Here is a 14966-nt window from a genome sequence, read left to right on the forward strand (position 1 = left end):
ATAGACAAGAAATCAGCCTTCAAATTAAGCAATGATGCTATATGCAAGTTAATAAATAGAGTGTAGTACTGCATATTGAAATGTATAAAGTTAAGAAACCCAATGCTATTAATGTCTGGCTTTAAGTGCATAGCAGAATGTGTACATGAATATGTGTGTTTTGTTTGGAATCCATATTAAAATTGCTGTTCAGTGAAATCTCAGACAGTTCCCTATGAAGAGTATATGCCTATGGAATCACTCACAGGACAAAATACTATGATTCCTGATCCAGTACAGGATGGCCTACACTAGATGAAGGGAAGATATAATTCTGGTATGGAAAGCATGCAGAGATGAAGAAATATTAAAAGAACCAGCAAAAACAAGAGTGCCATGGAGGTACATCTCAAAAACTGTCACCTGATATAGCACGTGTATAGTGTAGTTTGTGGATAGGTAGAATTATGAGGAATATTCAAGATTTGATAGTGGGAGCCCCAATACTCCAAAAGTTTAAATAAAATACTTCCAAAAACAATGAAGTACAAAACTTGCTGTTATACATTAAAAGTATTTTTGCAGAGCGGGACTTGGTGAGGACTGTACCTCCAACTCCTTTGCTGCTTATCTTTATTAACTCCAACAGTACTGCACATCTGGAAGGGGGGCATTCTGCAAGAAAGAGCAAATTCAACCTTAGTATGCATTACCCCTTACTATACTTCAGTTTTCACCATTCCAACAAGTGTACTTACCTTCCTCAGACTTTCACTGGGAATGCAGGAGGTAAGCACTAACTTAACTTATTTTAAAAGTGATAAAATAAGAAATACTCCATCTTGATTGGTACCTAGACATTTTATATGCATTTTTGATTGTGGTTATGAGTTATGATTTAACAGTTACATTTGTTTCAATGTTGCTTTCGTTCAAGTAATTCAGACATCTGATTCTCCCAGATCATGGCATAGTTCTCTGATTTTTCAGGGGCAGTCTTGCTGTGGCATCAGGCTTTTGCTTTTTTCCTCATTAAATATGTGATTTCATGCAAATGCATTGAGGATTAAAAACTTAAACCATGCTAGTAATTAAAATTAGATTCTTTTTTTTTTTAATTCCTATTATATGAATGTTAATACAAGTTCATTTATTTCAGCATTTTTAAGCAAATACTAATTCATTCACCCATTTGTCCACATTATTTAATACTTTGCCCCTGAAACAGACATTTACAGGCATAGTTTGAGGTGCTAATAGATACGAAAGGAAGATTACAATAACAAAACAGAAACACTTTGAAGTGAAATAAAAACTGCATTTAAAATCAGATTGAGTATAGAAAGGTAACCATTATATGACTGCTGTGTTATTTTAATTCATCTGGCCATTTTTGAAACTGCAAGAAAAATCTTGGGTGAGTCACAGAACATAGATTAGGCATTTACATGGACTCCGATTCCTTGCACTTTTACTATATGAAAGCAGACTGCCCAGGAGCTGCACACAACCATGGGATGAAGGATGTGGTGTTAAAATAAAGACTTGCACCCTGCAAATTCCTTCTGAGGAATAACAGTATTATAAACAGAATTTTCTGGACAGTTTTGTTTTCTTCTTTGTCTTAAACCTACTAGCCTCATTCTGTGCTCCCCAGCACTGAGTGTAAAAGCAGAAATATCAAAAATAGAACACTTTCTTTAACCAAGCTTCATTCTGTGTTCCAGCACAGAACATAATAATAGGAAATGCAGAAATTGCCAGCTATACATTAAAGAAGCATTTAGGCTTCTGGAAGCTTTCTAATTCCTGATTCTAAGCATGGTGTTCATAGTTATCGCTCTTACTGGTAACAGCAATTTGCTCTAGTCATACCTAAGAGCAGCCTTGGTGCAATTCATAGAGGCTAGCTGTGTTTATGTGCAGTAGCCTTCAATGAACGTATGCAAATGAAGGAAAATGGCATTAAAATGAGAAATGGTGCAGAACTTGTTTGCGATTCTTAATAATTTTTGATGGATTTCCACACCATGAGCAGAGGTGCTGCAAAAGGCAATATCATGCTTTTTCTGTCTACCTTGCATTTGAGGAACTGCTTGGTGTTGCTGCCAGCCTAGCTATTTCTCTGTGTGAAGTACTTGTCTTGGACAAGCCAAAACCATTTGCAACCCCCAGTGCTCGCCAACAAAGAAGGCAAAGATTTAGGCAAAGAATAATCTATCATAACTTTGATAATTAAGAACTTCCTGATATATTTACCATGGCAGAGAGATTTTAAGGGCTTTAATGAGTAAGCATGGCCCACAGATGAGAATTGGAGGAATGCATGGCCTTTCTATCCCTGTGGATAGTAAGGTATGTATAGCCCTCACTGTACCTGCCACGGGGACTTTTCAGAGACAGACTGTGGACATGTTAGGTATCTCTCAAGTTTGTGGCTTGAGGATACTTCTGCAGTTCTTCAACATACTTTTGGCAAGTGTGAATCAGTATTTGTATCTGCCAGTATCACCGCCGGACCAAGCCAGAACCATGCACACCTTCTGTGGGATGGCATGTTTTCCTGTGGGCTCAGTATGATAAATTACTCCTGTGTTGCCATTAGGGCCCCATCAGGACCAACGGGTGAGTGTTAATGAAATAAGAAGGGCTACCGTTCCATCAACTGCCATGTAGTTTGTGATGTATGGGGGTGAAAAACAAATGTGTCTGCCCAGTATCCTGGCATTGCTCATTAATCTTATAACTAGCACACAAGCTCACTCTGCCACCTCTTCCTGCATGGTAGGTTGACCCATGGTCATTTTGTTGGTACGTGGATATTTTTACAATATTTATATAATTAGTTATACCTTTGTTAATTTATTGCTTAGTAATAAACTACCATTCCCTTGTTCTGTACCCCCTCTTTTCTTTTCTTTTCTTTTCTTTTCTTGTCTTCTCTTCTGTTTTCCAGGTGAACCAGTCTATCCACTCACATTTTAATTAATGATCCCTGTACGGGTACACAGGTACAGCACTGCCCTGTCCCAGGTTCGATTGCCATTGGATGAATGTTTGGCCTGCTGAAAGGTCATTTCTGTTGCATGGATGAGCCTGGGTTTCCCTTCAGTGTGATCATGCTACCACATGCAGGATGTTTCCTGCATGCTGCATTTAGCATAACATGATCATGTGCTGGTGTGGTGGTGAACTGCCCCATGATGGAACTGCAGTTCCCAATACAGGTCTTCCTACAACTGATGATAGTGTTGATGACCAGCCAGCTGCAGTAGTAAGGGATCTCATGGTGCAGGCTTCTGCATGGTATATGGTTAATCAGCCAAAGAGATGGTGCCCAGTCCATGACTATGGACAATGGCATTAAGGTTAGTGTTACCTTCATTATAAAAATGCCTATATAACTGATGTATGCAGTGCCATGTGAAGATTATGTTGTGTGGTGCATGGCCTACTGTCATTTTACATCAGACATTCCCTGTTATCTTTAAATATTTTTTTTCTTAAATATAGGTGCTTATATATATATATATATATATATATATATATATATATATATATATATATATATATATATTTACTGTTTAATGTTATCATATAGTAGGAGTCACATCTGACTGCTCACTGAGATCTGTACAGTAAATGGAATTGGTAGCATAAAATGAATGCATAATTTTGTACTGTATTTCTGCTTGTGCTTTGTTTATGGAAACATGCAGTTACTGCTTCTGCTGGAAAGTTCATTACTTGATCATTGCTATTACACTATTTGAGTGAGTAGCTTGAGGAAGTTGAGTGCATTTAACCATGTACTGCTGCTGTATTCCACCTTGCAGTTTTCATGACATGTTACCTTCCTCAGGAAAGGAAAAGTGCCTAACTTTTGTTTTGGTATGTTCTAATGTTTATTGCCTTTTCATCAGTGTTATTCATTACATCATTCTTTCCACTGTGTGTTATCTGTATTTCAGTGTGCAGTTCCCCACCTCCAGCTTTTTTTTTTCAAAATGTTTTAATTATCTTTCCTGTAACAGTAAGGACATCAGTGCTAATGCACACCTACTCCTGCAGGGAGCACCTCGGTGAGACCAAATCTCACTGAGGTGCTCCCAGTAGGAGTAGGTGTGCATTAGGGTTGAGCTCTGAGCCCACTGCTGTTCATACTAATGATGGACTTCACTAGCAAACAGGTCAGATGGAACAGATCAACAAAGCTGTTGTATGCAATGCATATAAAAAAGTTTGAAAAATAAGGGGGTTCTATTCCCCCACCAGAAATATAGAACATCTCCTTTCCCACAACCTCAAGCATAACCCATCATTTCTTTCTTCAGTGTGTCCTTATTTTATGTCTCCCTATTTTCCATCCTTCATTATTCCCCTTTCATTCCTTTCAAAGAACCAATCATGGTACCCACATAAAGACACCCCTATAGACAATGTATAAAACCCCTTTATATTTTTAAAATTCATTCTAGATAGCTGCACTGGGTGCTATTTTCCTTAACTACCTGCCATTAGTTCAAGAGGGCTTGTGCACTGCCTCACTCATCCACTACTTCCAAAAGACTTCACACATTAATATATAACAAAACTTTTTTTCCCCATTTTAAGGAGTTTTACAAATTGGCTGTTTCCTTGCAAGGCTTTCATATTATCATAGTCTTCACAAAATACCTGCACTCAGAATATTTGCCTATAGTATAGCCACAATAATTGCAGATAACTGCTGCACAACTGCAAATGTTGGGAGTATGAATGCCACCCTAAATGTGGCCTATGAGCAGCCTGCCTGAGTAAATCTGACCCATTAGAACATCACAAGTAAACCCAGCTTACAGGATCAGCACAATAATCACAATTGGGTACCTCACCATGTGCAAAATGACAGGATAGAGCTGATCACACCTTCACCCTACCAGACCATGGAGTCTGGCTTACTTTAATTAAGACAATTTTGACTATATTCTTCAGGGCTACTTAAGACTCGGTCATCTTAATAACATCACAGTAGTCATAACTGAGAACTAAGATCATGTTCTACTAAACAATGCCATAATGTAGAGCTGTAAAAAGGGTGGAATCTCAGTATGGCATGGATAGTTTGCCAAAAACATTTGACAACATCCCACATACCTGGATTAGAAAATGCTTATAGATGTACAATATTCACCAAACACACTGACAGATTAGAAAATCAATTTGCAAATGAGCCATGAAAAAAGATAAATCACTATACCAGCTGTAAAAATCCATCAGGGGTATCCCAGTGTGATTCTTTGTCACCATTGTTCTTTTGCCTTGCCATTAGTCCATTAAGTTGTCTACTTAACAGGCTAGGCTATGGGAACCATACCGCTCAACTGTACAGATTTTTGCAAAATGTCCAGATTTTTGGTCTGTCTCTCATAAAATCTGTGGTTTTCTAGCAAATCATTGGGATGACCTCAAGACTGAAGTCACTAAATAGTGATATACATTTGAGGTTCAGACTTCATATCCTTCAGAAAAAAAATGCATGCTAATGGAGCTTGTTATTCTAGCAACTTTTTAGGTTTATAAGAGCAACATTTTAAATCTGTCCCAATTCTGGGGCCTTTGTCCCCCCCATTATGTCAGTCTTTGTCCAAATTTCTTGCACTAAGAGGTATGATGGCAGCAGATTGACTTCAAGTGAACAATCTTGTCAAATGACATTTCACCACCTTTTTGTGAAACATCTAAAACCATAGAGATAACCTAACAGGATCCAAAAATGCAAAAACGTGTAGGTAAAACATTTTCAGGTGATGCAAGAATTACTTTGGCCTAAACAAGTAAACAAAATCAACAAGTATAGCAGAAATAGTGAAACAGCAAGAAAATATCATCCTTGAAGAGAAGTATCATGATAGAAGGACTGGAATGAGATGAGTGCATAAATATTTAAGAGTAGATGAAGGGTCAGCAGTAGAGCATGACCAGAAGACAACAAAGGTTAGTAAAGAATATTTCAGAACAGTGAAATTAATACTGAAAATGTCTTTTACATCTAGACATAAAGTTCAGGCTAGGAAATAGATTGACACTTGTATTTTAACTTACAGCTTTGGGTGTTCGATCAGCCTCAGAAAGTGTTGAATCAGTTAGAATGGAAAACAAGGCAATTACTTCATGCCTATCAAAAATATATAAAAAAGATTATTTAGCAAGATTATATATCCTTCAGTGTAAAAGAGACATTGGTCTCCATAAAACCGATTATATTTTAGTTTGAACTGCATATGTATTTCTAGATGTCATCAGATCCATACATAGTGAAAGTTCAAAACCATGAAGAAGACAAGTCTAAGATGACATCCTTGCTCAAATTAGAAGACTGTTCAGAAAGGAGTAGATATGTAAATTTATACAGACTGCCTCAAAGCCCTATCCCTGTATTCTGTCTCCTACAGACTGTTGGGGGGATCTACACCTGGCATACAAGGCATCTTTGGAACTCAGTCTGATAGATATCCTGCATATCCATAAAACAAACAGCACTAGAACTGGACAAAAACAAGTAATAACAGAAAGTGCTAAAAAACAAACGAAAAATATAAATCTTGTGACCAGAAGAAAAGAAAAGAAAACTGGAAAGCCCTGCTTTCTAGCATTTGCTAGAACTGCTGGAACAATGACATGTTGGTCAAGATTTGATGTATGAATGCCCAAGGTAAGGTGAATTTAAACCAGAAAGAAGAAAGGCTGATAATGGCAGCACAAGATAATGGATAACATAAGCATTATTTCACAAAATCTATAAGAACATAAGAGATATAGGCTGATGCAAGTTTTGCAGCACACAACAAGAAGCGGTTGCATAAATTCTTGCAGGCTGTAATACAGTTGTGGTAGAAGGTCTGTATACTGAAAGGCACAATCATGTGGCAAGGCTGTCACACTGGATACCTGTGCAAGAAATTACACCATACATGTTGCTAAAAGACAGTTGGAAATATAAACCTGAAAAACTTATTGAAAATGAAAAAGTAATATTAGGGTTAATCGCACAGAATAAGAAGAGGAGCAACTGGAGAATGCTAAACAGAAAATAAGGGATTACCTCAATAATATGCATGAGTTTAGAAAGATTGCTTTTAGACAACTGTTTTTTTTTTTTTATAATAACTCCAGAGCACAAAAACGTTTAGCACAATGACTCAGGTAACAGAAAGTAGAAAGGGTTGTCACCAAGGTTAGTGAGCCTATAACAAGGAAGATAACAAGAGATCCTACTAGAAATATTTCAGAAATTTTATGAAAGTCTGTATAAAGCAGAGAAATATTGAAATCAAGAAAAGGTACAAACGGAAATGTTTATGGATAATCAAATATGCCAAAGTTAGAGGTAGATGAAGCTAAATTACTAACAGAAAAGGAGGGTATGGGATGAAAATGGTGATGTATAACTAATCCACAGGAAAGTCCCCAGGAATAGATGATATTCCTGTGGAAGTCTGGAAGCTAGGAGGGAAAAAACGGATAAAGGTCTGTAAGATTTTAACAGTATTTTAAGAGGAGGAAAAGTACCAGCATCCTGGAAGAAAGAGTTGGTGGCTGTAATACCCACCAGATCCAGCATCATACAGGCCCATTCAATCCTAAACCATGATTATAACGTGTTTATGTCTATAATGGCTAAAATAATGGCAAAGGAGATGCCAAAATTGAAGGAAGTGGATCAATGTCTCTGCTACGCTTTGCCGTGAGGGAAAGGTTGGTTTGCTTTTTATTTGTTGTATTTTGTATTGGTTTATTGTCTTTTTATATTTTGAGTGCTGTGATTTGTTTTCTTTACCTTGTGTTTTGCTTGTGTTCTGCTTTTAACTGCATATTAAAACTTGAAAAGAGACCACAGCTTTGTCTCTTGTGAGTCAGGCAGAAATAAGAACACCACTGTCTTTCTAGTTGCCTGCTCCTTATGTTAATTTGACCATATATCTCATTTCCTCTCTGCTTTCACTGGCTTGTGTGAGTAATCACAAAATTATCATTTTTGAAATCACTCCCCTTCAACTATTTAAATTTATTAAGCAGTATAGTCACACTCAGCGGAGCAAATGTTTCTTGGCCAAGTAAAGTTAATGCAATATAAATCCCAACAATTGTGACCAAGCAACAACCACGAACCAACACTATATCCAGTATTAAGAATGGCAGGAACAAACTCCGTTTAGATAGAAAATCAAGTAGTTTATTACAGGTACCAGGTAAGTGCTTTCACTACAGCTTCTTCAGACCGTTAAATTTTAAAAAATCTTTACATCACCTTATATATAGATCACGTCTTATTCAATTATTGAATTAGTGTCTTAAAGTCAACTAGCTTTTTAGAACCTGACTAAATAACGTTCTCAACATAATAAATATTATAAACCAGATAGATTCATTTGCTATGACACCTTCTAATAAAATATGCAGATACAAATACTACATGTGTTTTAAAAAATCTCTACAGTTCTTGCTTATACAAAACGAAGTGTATACGCATTTAAAAGCATCAATGATGTACATTTCTATAACTTAAACGTCATATTATTCATGATAACAGAAATGGGAAAAAACACACCTACTCATACTATTAATGCTGTCAATACTATTATAAAACAAAACAATATTAAAAACAAGACCTGACGGTCTAAGCTAATGATATATTAACAGCATACAATATAGAGTTATTAGAACAATCCCTATGTGTTAAGGGTTTTTTCCTAAATGTCATCCCACAATCTGGGGTGACTTCTTTTATACTTCTATTTAGCGATTAAGCGCCTGGATTTAAGGATTGGTCTCAATGAAGCTCTTTCGTTGAGACTTTTACCCTTATCAGCTCTCATTTTCAAAATCCAATTGATCTCCCTTTTTTCCGTGACATTTTTAAGGTCGCCTTCACTTACCATAGGGATAATGGTGTCGATAACCATAAAACTAAATGTGCGTTCCTCTCCACTTGTTTTAACGTTTGGCTAGTGCATTGTTATTATGACCTATTCTAATAGCATAGAGATGCTCTCTTATTCTAGTCCGGAAGGCTCTATTTGTCTTCCCGATATAGAAATGAAGTTTGTTCCTGCCATTCTTAATACTGGATATAGTGTTGGTTCGTGGTTGTTGCTTGGTCACAATTGTTGGGATTTATATTGCATTAACTTTACTTGGCCAAGAAACATTTGCTCTGCCGAGTGTGACTATACTGCTTAGTTTTATCGCTCTCTTAACGCTCATACTTCACGGAGACATGACAGAAAGTGCTGAAAACATAGATTTGGATTATAGACCAGTCGGGTCCATGAGAAACAAAGAATTTTCTGAACTTAACTGTACCCTTAGTGATCCAAATGGACAAGGGTCAAGCCTTGATTCATCAGGGAAGAGACAGAATACTCTATGTAAAATAGGTGAAAATATGAAAACCAAATTTGTAATGTGTATGAGGAGCAAGGTTAACACATTACTGTTATATGAAGCTGGGAATGGTGAAGTTAGTACTTCATTTGCAGCGGAAACATTGGAACAGATGCGAACAGCAGTGGATAAATTAGAAATTGATCTTCTTAAGCTAAAACGTTTGTCAACACAACAACAACACTTTGAGGTATACCTCAAAAGAGGCATTATACCTAGAGGTTTGCGAGTTTTGAAAATCCCCACGTATGGAGAGCAATACCCAGAACTACTTACGAAGTGGCAGAAATTAAATATAGAGGTGAGCATGAATTATTTACAGTTATTAATCGAATTTTTTAAACCTATAGAAGAAGAATTGATCAATTCTATAATAGAACAACAAAAAATACTATACCTCACCTATCCTAACACATTAAATGACAATGCCCTATCTAATGTGTTAGATGGAACTTTGGCTTTTGAGAGGCGCCTATTACAACAAAAGCACAATAAAATTGATAGAGATACACAAAATTTCTGCCTAGGTCATGTCTTCACATGGCCGAGACCCACTCAGACAAACAGGCGAATGTCAGTGACCACAAGAAATGAAACTAATATTAATATTCCACCAAATACTGGAACAATTAATGATAGTAATAATGCCAATAATAGCAGAAAGAATACGGTAGTTAATGATGCCAGAGACAATTCGGCTATAGACATTGAGCCCCTTGTCGGCAGAATTAATTTACCTAATGCATATAGACCTATAAAGGAGAATGAAAGAAGTACATCTAATATTGGCACAGTAATGAAATCTCCCATAAACATGTCAAATAATGCTTCACACCAACCAGTCGTACGCCCCAGGAATAACATCATAGGGGCAATACAGCAAGACCCCAATGAATCTAACAATGCTACGGTTTTTCCACAATTCCCCCTTCCCATAGCTATGGAGAAGGGGGCCAGGAGAGATCGTTCCATGAGTCTGGGACGACAAAAACAAAAACTTTCCAAGGAAAGGGAATCCAGTCAGACACTCAAGAAAATGTGGAGCCAAACGAAGACTGTTTAATATGGAACATTTCTAATAGGATATTAGATCCCTATGAAGTAAGTATATTGAAAAGGGATTAAATTTTATTTCTACTACTGCTAGCCAACTTACTGAAGTATTAACTGATGTCAAAGTATTCGCTAGAAATGTGATGCTAAGATACCAGTTTGGAGAAAGTGATAGTAATTATAAGCAAACATTTAAAAGACTAGTGAATACATGCCACATAATCACCCTTTAGCAGAGGCATTTTACAACCTAGTGGAAGAGGATGTGTATAAACTATATAGTAACCCAAATAAGAATTTTAGTTATAAAAGGAACAAGAGCAATTTAAGTATTAATGAAAGGAAAGCACTACAGAGGTTAAAACAAGAAGACACAGTAGTGTTTAGACCAGCAGATAAGGGTGGACCCTTGGTGATTGTGGATAGAACGAAATATCATGACACCATGAAAAATATGTTAAGTAAGGAGGCAGTCTACATTGTCATTGATAGAATACAATTAGATAATATAAAGCTGAATATAAACAACATAATAGAAGATCTAGTTAATAACTATGACATTAATATAGAGCTAGCTAATTTTCTCAAAGTTGAATGTCCTGTGATTCCAGCTATACAGGGGATACCCAAAATCCATAAAGATGGTATAAACCCCCCATGAGGCCAATAGTGTCCGGGAGGGGGTGGTCCATGGAGCCTTTTTCTTTATATGTTGAGAGACATCTAAGACCAATTACAGATAAAAATAGAACCATACTTAAGGATACCAAACAATTTTTATTGGATTTATATGGATTTTTTGAGGGGACAGAAATGAAACCCAATATGATATTTGTAACCTTGGATGTACAGTCCTTATTTACCATCATTCCCAATGCCTTAGGCATTAGTTACATTAAGAAATATCTGATGAAATATAGTGAATATGCAGAGCATAAAATAGATTTGTTATGCATGTTCTTAGAAATCATACTGGAGAACAATGTTTTTATATATGAAGATGAGAGATACCTGCAATGTGAAGGCGTAGCTATGGGCACCTCGTGTGCCAGTAGCTACGCCAACATGTTTTTGGCATTGTGGGAAGAGGATAATTTGCTTCCCAATATATGGTACCAAAAGAATATTCTCTTTTATTGGCGTTTTGTTGATGATGTCATTTTCTTATGGGAAGGCGACATATTAGAGTTAGAAAGATGCATTGAATGTATGAATAATATGACTTTGTTTCTTAAATTCACTTCCAATTACTCAGACATGAGAATAGAGTTTTTGGACGTGTATGTGGAAAGAATTATGAACACCTATGTTAATACTGGGGTCTTTAGGAAGAAATGCTATAGGAATACCCTCTTGCATCGACAAAGTATGCACCCACCATATATTTTTAAAAATATTATAAAGGGTCAAAGTATTAGGATATCACGACTTAATGCTGCAGATGAAGGATACCAACAAGAAATGGAAGCATTTAAGTGTAGATTGTTCAAACGTGGATATCAAAAATCTGAAGTTGATACAAGGATACAAGAAGTACATTCATTAAGAGATAATGTAGGTGCGCCATATTATTCTGCATGGAATATTGAAACCATGCAACATAAAAAAGATATGCATTTTATTAAGATTCCTATGTATTATACTAGTTATAATAGAAATATTAGAGATTTAATAAATAACTACTGGCGTATCCTCACCATTGATCCACAATTGAGAGATATAGAAGGTGATGAACCAAGATTTCAATATAAGAATAAATTCAATCTTAAAAGAATGTTGTGCCATTGGGGAATAAGTAATAGTCACGTGAACCATACAAGGACAGCTCCTTGTGGGAAATGTAACTTTTGTATATATATAGAACCAGGGAGTGAGTTTATTCACAGGACAGGTTTTTAAATTTTATGTCAATGCAGATTGTGGTAGTACTCATGTGGTATATTTGGCTAAATGTCAAGAATGTTGTTCATTCTATATCGGGAAGACAAATAGAGCCTTCCGGACTAGAATAAGAGAGCATCTCTATGCTATTAGAATAGGCCATAATAACAATGCACTAGCCAAACATGTTAAAACAAGTGGAGAGGAACGCACATTTAGTTTTATGGTTATCGACACCATTATCCCTATGGTAAGGGAATGCGACATTAAAAATGTCACGGAAAAAAGGGAGATCAATTGGATTTTGAAAATGAGAGCTGATAAGGGTAAAGGTCTCAACGAAAGAGCTTCATTGAGACCAATCCTTAAATCCAGGCGCTTAATCGCTAAATAGAAGTATAAAAGAAGTCACCCCAGATTGTGGGATGACATTTAGGAAAAAACCCTTAACACATAGGGGTTGTTGTAATAACTCTATATTGTATGCTGTTAATATATCATTAGCTTAGACCGTCAGGTCTTGTTTTTAATATTGTTTTGTTTTATAATAGTATTGACAGCATTAATAGTATGAGTAGGTGTGTTTTTTCCCATTTCTGTTATCATGAATAATATGACGTTTAGGTTTATAGAAATGTACATCATTGATGCTTTTAAATGCGTATTCACTTCGTTTTGTATAAGCAAGAACTGTAGAGATTTTTAAAACACATGTAGTGTTTGTATCGGCATATTTTGATAGAAGGTGTCATAGTTAGCAAATGAATCTATCTGGTTTATAATATTTATTATGTTGAGAACGTTATTTAGTCAGGTTCTAAAAAGCTAGTTGACTTTAGGACACTAATTAGATAATTGAATAAGACATGTGATCTATATATAAGGTGATGTAAAGATTTTTAAAATTTAACAGTCTGAAGAAGCTGTAGTGAAAGCGTTTACCTGGTACCTGTAATAAACTACTTGATTTTTTATCTAAACGGAGTTTGTTCCTGCCATTCTTAATACTGGATATAGTGTTGGTTCGTGGTTGTTGCTTGGTCACAATTGTTGGGATTTATATTTAAATTTATTGGCCATTCTACTGTATTCCATAGTATCGGAATGCAAAAGTGATCACCCCCTTTCAATCTATCTTGCTGTTTTAAAAATAGTGACTTTCTACTAAAACTTAACTTTTTAGACAGGTAAAACTTAAGTTACCTACTTTCACATCTAACTTCTCTAGTGCACACTGCAGTGATTGGGATAAACCATTTTGTTTTCATCTTACCTTTAAGCATCCATGTAACTAGCACTTGCTCTAATACCTGCTGGAAAACACTAGGAAGCCTTAAACTGATACAAGCACTCAACTCTCCTTATTAATAAGGAGAAATTAATCATAGGCATTAAACAGTCTATAATTGCAAAGTACCTTGCTAAGGTAAGGGAAATCAGCTCCTGTACTTTACAAAAAAAAAAAAAAAGCACCAAACCAGGCATGTCCAAGGGTCAGATTCCATTGATCTCTCCTGTCCACATGGTGAATCTGGGCATACTGGGACAATGCAGCAATTGCCTCATGTACACAGACAACCCTCTCCTCCTACCACCCAACACTACAACCTGTGAGAGATGCACTTACATAGCCAAACTGGAAGCAACGCTCTCTCCACCCAAGATTGTGCTAGACAGTCAAGAGAAGATTAACACCCGCACTACACCTCAAGCAACACATAGCCCTTCTAAACTCACACCACCAACACCCACACATAGCAACACTAAATCCACATATGCAGAGGCCCTTAACTGTAACCTGCCCAAGCAACAAGGACCTCCGCAGCTGAAACACAAACAAACACCAATCACATCCAAAGTGTCACATAGCTCACAACACCAGTGTGCCACACAGCAACAGCCCCTAAGGCAAGATAACGTACCTAACACTTTAGTCATAGGTGACTCTATAGTCAGGCACACTGATGTCCCACTCACCAGGCTGAACAAGGAGAAACAAGTGAGCTGCCTGTCGGGTGCTAGGATCCGCCACATAACTCATGCACTCAAGTCACTCCACAACAAGTACAAATATGACTCTGTCATTGTCCATGTTGGAGTGAATGACTTGAGACGTACCCCCCTGGACTACATGAAAACAGACATGGAAGAGCTCTCAGATCATGTGGCCCAGGCAGGTATACCCCTAGCCCTGAGTAGCATCCTGCCTTCGCCCAGGATGATACCACAACATAAGGGCAAAATGATTGACATCAACAATTGGCTAAGCTTCTGGTGTCATTCAAAGGGGATCCAGTATCTCTCTGCCTAGGACGACATGATCGACAGACCACGATGCTTTGCCAGAGATAGTCTGCACCTGTCGCCCCTGGGATTCAGGTTACTGGCTAAGGCTCTTGCCACCCCTATAGTGCCTTTTTTAGGCAAAGTTCAAAGGACAAAACCACCACCATAACCGGTACAAGCATGCAAAATCTGAAGGTAATGCTACTCAATGCTAGAAGTCTAAACCTCAAAATGCACTCTCTTGAGGCACTCCTAGAAATGGAGAACATCGATATCTGTGCAGTAACTGAGACCTGGTTCAAGGCTCCAGAGAGCACACCTGCAATACCAGGCTACAACTC

Source organism: Protopterus annectens, chromosome 16.part0 (genome assembly GCF_019279795.1).
Source record: "Protopterus annectens isolate FY-2018-M chromosome 16.part0, PAN1.0, whole genome shotgun sequence".
NCBI lineage: Eukaryota > Metazoa > Chordata > Ceratodontiformes > Protopteridae > Protopterus > Protopterus annectens.